This window comes from Echinops telfairi, unplaced genomic scaffold (genome assembly GCF_000313985.2).
Source record: "Echinops telfairi isolate 266 unplaced genomic scaffold, ASM31398v2 ScPeMD7_2010;HRSCAF=2546, whole genome shotgun sequence".
Classification (NCBI taxonomy): Eukaryota; Metazoa; Chordata; class Mammalia; order Afrosoricida; family Tenrecidae; genus Echinops; species Echinops telfairi.
In genome coordinates this window covers 13,622,146-13,628,746 of record NW_022105908.1, presented here as the reverse complement: position 1 = coordinate 13,628,746, position 6,601 = coordinate 13,622,146, and positions in this window count along the sequence as shown.

The window sequence follows — 6,601 nt, the reverse complement described above, 5'->3', positions numbered from 1 at the left end:
GGGTTGAACGACCCTTTCACAGGGGCCGCCCAATTGATAACAGTAGCAAAATGACAGTGATGAAGTAGCAACGAAAATCATGTTATGGTTGGGGGGTCACCACCACATGAGGAACTGAAGGAAAGGGTCGCAGCATGAGGAAGGTTGAGAACCACGGCTCTACTTTATCAAGCATGAGCCCCTTCTCCTGGAGAGTCTCTCTGGGTAATATCCAAAGTACATGAGCCCACATCTATGCATCCTCCTTTCTGGAGAACATTCTCACTGCTTCTTCCAAGACAGTTTTGTTTGTTCTTCTGGCAGTCTATGATATATTCAATATTCTTCACAAACACCATACTTTTCTTCACAGAGCTTAACTATAGAGGGCCCAGGAAGAAAATTCTGATGGAAAGTCATTTCCAAAATATTGCTTCAATAGACTTAAAGACAATAGTAAGGCCCTTTAAACATTATTTTGCTAATTGTAAAGTTTGAATCTTTTAGCAATTTTGATAAAGGGCGTGAAAGAGATAGCAATTGTTCATTATACCCTGGAAATGGAGCACAATATGGGATTTGATCTGTTGAGATAGAGTTAGCTAAAAGGGACCCAAGAAAATTCCTTTCAAAAGTAATCAGTGAGGATGTTCTAACTATAGAGGCAAGTAAAGCCATTTAGATAAGCAATGGTGCTGTTGGGTGGAACAGCCACAGGAGAAATGTAGACACCCATTGGTGCTCTACTAATCCCCTGGAGAAATGTGATTGTTTTCCTATGAAGCCTCTTCACAGTTGTCTAGGGTCCTAATCATTGTAAAAGATGTCAGTTAGCTCCTGGGTTGTTGCATAATGTGCTCATTATGGCCTCCACACCACCACCAGCCTGCCACATAGCTTGGGGTTCTGACCTTGCATTGTCACAGAATCTTTCAAGCAGGTGGGAGGTCGCAAATCCCACTGTTTCCTTCCGCTGGTGTTTACACAAATACACTTAAACTTTCTCAGAGTGGAGACACATGTTTTTGACTGAAACGGTGTAAGGCAGTCCTGACTCCTGTATTTGTAGGCAACAGTTTTAGATCTGGTGTTTTGAGGACCAGCCTAAGGGAATACTCTCCCTGGGAGCAGGCTGGGGAGAAGGGGAGCCTATAGGCTTCCGGAAATATGCTGACTAATTGACTTTGAATGTCAGCTCAGAATGAGCAGTCAAGTACAGTAAGCACATACAGACAAAGTAATGTCTGTTACCTTTGTCAAAAGCCTCTCCTTATGCCACTGTTGGGTACCTAAGAGACAGGGGCAGGGAGCTGTCCCTCCCATGCTTGCACAGGCCAATTAGGGGAGCACTAGCCACCTGTGTTAGTCTGGGTACTTTAGAGAAACAAATTCACAGTAACTCATGTACAAGAGAGTTTTATATAAAGATTAAGTGCACATCAAGAAAATATCCCAACCCAATGTTGCCCAAGCCCACAAGTCCAACATTAACCCATATGTCTGACCCAATCCACAAAGTCCTCCTCCATCTCACAAAACACATACAGTGATGCCGATTGCAGGAGAAAATCTGAATCAGTGAGCATGTAAACATCTCAGCGCTGGCAGAGGTCTCCACCTGGCTGCTCCAGCACCCAGGGCTGCATTGGGGTAGGTCCATGTGGCTTCTCCTCGGAGATGCCTTGCAGGAAGTGAGCCTTGCCAGCTGACGCAGGGAACTGGCTAAGGCAGCTGCACCCTGGTGCGACCATCAGAGACCATCAGAGAGCCGAGAACTGAAAAGGTGAAGCTCACCAAGCCATTTATCCTTCTGCCCTTCAATTAACCCCACATGTGTTTATCGGCCAGGTTGGCACAATAAACTATGTCACCACCCGTAAAGACTTTAACTGGGCATGCTCCAACTCAGGCCTCCCCAAAGCCAGATGGACGTCACACCTGGGCAGCCCTAACTAGGTCCAGGCTGATGACCCCACCCAGGTGGGCTTAATTCAGCCAATGGGATGGACCAATGCCATCAACCACGCCTCCCCAGACAGAGGCTGTAAATATCGTGCCCAAGGAAAGGCCTGTCTCTGTTTACTCTGCTCCTGGCCGGGGCAAGTAGAGGCACACACTAGCCACCTGGGTGGCCCCCTTAACGCTACCTCGGGGCCTGATCAGGGTCCATAGTCTCACTTCTCACTCTGGACCGTGGCAGGTCAGAGAGGATTCCCTTCTCTCATCGCTTTTGACCCTGCTCCTGCACCCGCCCCGCAGGGTTGGTGTCTGGGGTCTCTGGCCTCAGGTCACCACGTGCGGGAGTGCAGTCCCACAAGGTTGCCTGTGTTCAGTGGTGAGCCCCGACACAGTTTATGCACAGTTTGGCACGCTTCTCTAAAATAGCGTGTACTTTTGAGATTGTAAAACCTGAAACTTCTCCCGTCCTTTATAAAAACCCACTTGGAAAAAACAAACAAACCACCACAACAAAATCCACTTGGATTACAAACCAGACTTCTGCGTGAATTTCTTCTCATGGGAAGCCAAGAACCGAGGTATTATTACCCACCAGAGGGAGAAACCTCTCACCATGAGCCTTGTTCTTCTTAGCTCCTTCACAAAAGTCTCTATGCTTTTATAGCAGGTCTTTGAGACTTACCCTCATATACAAGGAGACTTCAAAAAAATTTGTGGAAAATGGAATGAAAAACAAGTGAATGTTTTTCACAAACTTTTGAAGCTCCCTTGCGTATGTGCACGGAACCCTGGTGGTCTGGTGGGCCATATTCTGGGTGGTTAACCGCATGCCCAGCAAGTCAAACCCACCAGGCACTCCATGCATGAAACATGAGGCTTTCTGCTCCTGTGAAGCAGGAGCCCACAGGGGCAGGGCTAACCTGTCCCATAGGATCACTGTGAATCAGGATTGACCTGATGGCAGCAAGTTTCATTTGGATTGGCTTGATATGCATGCACACATATGGTTTAAGTATTTTTCTTTTCGTTGTTTAAGAAAATATAACCCACAGCTGTGTAAGGTATGTCCAGTGTCCTTTACGTTGGAATGGTATGGTGGCTTTCTAAGTTTTCAGTACTCTACAGACCCTAAATCTGAACTGAAAGCCAGGAGATTTGATCCCTATAGCTAGTTTTTCTATCCAGTGTCTGAGTACTATCAAATCTGTTTCTTCATTCTAAAAAAAGAGACTGGTTATCTACGAGATTTATTTCAACATCAAAATTACATAATTGCTTTGAACTCTGACTTGAAATCTGGGGAACATATAGTTAAGAGACAGATTGTGGGACAAACGGCAGCCAGCCACTCATGGGTTCTTGACAGGACACCCAAAAAATCACCGTATCATTTGTCTAATTAATTCTCTTCATTTGATTAAAAGTTTCATTTGATTTAATTTACAAACCCTTAATCCATGGATCTAAATATAAGATTTTCAAAGGTCAGCAAGGAAAGAAGCCCGTGGAAAGACTTGGCGGGATCCACAAACAGAGATTCTAAAGCACATGTAGCTGATTTTTACTACCATGAAACAAATGGACTTTGAAAGCATAGATAATAAACACATCAAGTGGTGGAGAGGCAGCTTCATTTTAATCAGAAGAGAGAGAGTCAGCAAGGTAAGTGAATAAGAGAGACAAATAAACCACAGAATGAAGGTATGTGTTGTTTGACAAGTCCCCCAAAGAGTTTCATAAGCATGCTAAAGAAGTCTATTAGGCTACCATATGGAACTGAATCAGAATACAATTCTATGATTGTTTATATAAACACTTAGGAGATTTGATTTGTCCCTCGCTGTTGCAACTCTCAGCAAGTCAACGATATACAATGAAGACATCTACTTGACATCTAATATACTTTCACTGCGTCTTATTCAAGTTTTGACAGCACGTTTTTATTTTGTTGCCTGCTATTGTGCATAGTAACTCAACAGTCCCTAACACTATTGAATTAAGGATGAACATGGTTTATAAAATCACGCATTGGTCACAGGGATGGAGAGGTCAGAAGCAGGACTGAAAATTCACACGGAAAGGAATCGTGAGAGCTGAGGCCAGATTTGAAAGGTCAACAGCAATGTTTTGACCCCTATTTGTGGCTTAAGAATATGAGTGCAGTTTCATATTACGGAAGACATTTTGGATTTTAGATGGGACAGAAATTAGTGGCAGACATACTTATGGTATGTAAAGTCACTCTTTGGGTATGATGATTTATCTACTTTCCTTGTATTTAATGATGAATTTCAGGTGTATTGGAACACAGCTGAAAAGATCTATCATTTTCAAGACAACGATTTTATGAAACTAACTCAGTTGGTTCTGTTTAGATTTGCTGGGGACATAGTTTTCTCAGCAGCATAGACACAGTTGGTAGCTGTTTTGTTGTCTCTTTGAAGCCTTCATTATACAATTGCTTCTCATAAATTTCTAGAAGCAGAAAAATTCAAACCATTGAAGACTGATGTAGTGCGTTGGGATCCATTAGACATTTTAACTACTTTCAAACAACTATTATCTCTTTTTCTTTTCAAAGGAGTCTTAGTTTAAAAATTTTCTCTTGATATTGCGTTAAGGCATTGTCATTAATAAAATATCAATAGTTTCTATGCCAGTAGAAATTAGTTGTCGCAAAGGTGAATGTTTGTGACTCAGAGAACTGTGTTCCACAGTGAAACTGGGAAGGAGAGAAAAGTAGAGATGGCTGGACCAGAGATAGAGGCAGAAGTGTTTTCTATGTATAATTGAATGGGGTGAGAACTCAGAAAACTTCCCACAATCAGGCCTTCTCTTTCTTAATAACACATTAAAGCTCTTTTTCATAGACAATGCTTCAGAGTCTAAGGAATGGCACCATCTTGTGGACTACATTCCCCAGAATACTTTGCGCCTGATGACATCTAGTGGGAACAGAGAATGTTTGAATAAAGTTCCCTGAATGAATCAAGCCCTGCTGGAATCCTTAAAAAATCCCTAAATATATGTGCTCAGAGAAGAAATGAATTCTCTTGACCACACTAGTCATTGCTTTTCCTCTTTAGAGTCTCTGAAGAATTCACCAGCTTCAACTCTATGTCTGGCTGGAATAATACTTTCTCTTGGTTAAAGACCAGAACCTACCTGTGGTAACCACAGAGTGTCCATTGGCTGATGGTTTAGAAATGCATTACTAAGCCTTTCTTTTTTCTTTTTTATCATTTTATTGGGGCTCATACAACTCTTATCACAATCCATACATGGTAGTGGGACAGGAGGAAAGCGCAAGGAAATAGAGGAAAGGAGTAGGAGGCAAAGGGCATACATAGAAGCCTAAATACAGACATGTACATATGAAAATATATTTAATATTAAGGGAGAAATGTATCTAGGTACATATATTCATAGGTTTAGTAGTAGGGTGGCAGGTGGACATTGGGCCTCCTCATACACATTCCCTTAATACAAGAGTACCTTGCTCAGCTAAACGGTCGTTTCATGATACCCACCTTCCCAACATGATCGCTGAAGACAGATGTGTGCATAAGCAAATGTGGTGAAGAAAGCTGATGGTGCCCAGCTATCAAGATCTATAGTGTCTGGGGACTTAAAGACTTGAAAGTAAACAAATGGCCATCTAGCCCAGAAGCAAAAAAGCCCACATGGAAGCAGCTCACCAACATGTGTGATCATGAAGGGCCGAAGGGACCAGGTTTCAAGCACCAAAAGCAGGGTGTGGGGTGAGGGTGGGGGATCATATCATCGTGAATGAGGGTAGGGCGTGATGGGGACCCAATGCCCATCTGTAGACACATGGACATCCCTTGCAGAGGGGTAGTGGGGAGGAGATGGGTCACTCAGGGTTCAGTGTAGCAATAATGAAACTCACAACCTTCCTCTAGTTCTTAAACACTTCCTCCCCACAACTATCATGATCCCAATTCTACCTTGCAAACCTGGTTAGACCAGAGGATGCACTAAGCCTTTCTTCCAAAAAATGTCTGCATAATGTATTACAGCCAGAAACCTGAAGGCATTTGTTTTGCTCGAGGCTGTGGCCAGCAGTCAGAGCCATAACTCCATCTTGAGCCTTGACTTAAGCCCAGATACCATCTTGAGTACTTGATGCATTTCTGACCACTGAACCGTCAAGGTGACAGGGACAAATTCCAGGAAAGCAGGGAAAGACAATAGCCATGATCAATCCCCCAGGTAAATCTGGGAAAATGGTGAGAGGTAGTTTGCCTTCTGGACAGGCTGGTGGGTTAACTGATGCTCACCAACAGGATTTGGGAACTGGGGTTCTGCATATCTGAAGAACAAAGACATGTAGATAAAGGGCAATCACTGCTTTTGTCTCATTCCCAATTCCTGCATCTTGAATCAACAAAGGCCCTCCTGACTATTGTTACTTAAACTCCTATCAAAGAGCTTTTGAAAAGCAGTCAATAGTGTTTAGCATATCTATGGAGGGAATGAAGGCTCAACTTCATTTTCCCATTTATCTATACAGTGAACCCTCTTTCACGCTTCGACTCCTGCGGCTTCACTCTATCGCGGTTTTTGCGTAACAGCGCATGCTCTGTCATTACTGCCACTGATTGGCTCATACTGTACATGCTTGATGCCATAAATAATATAA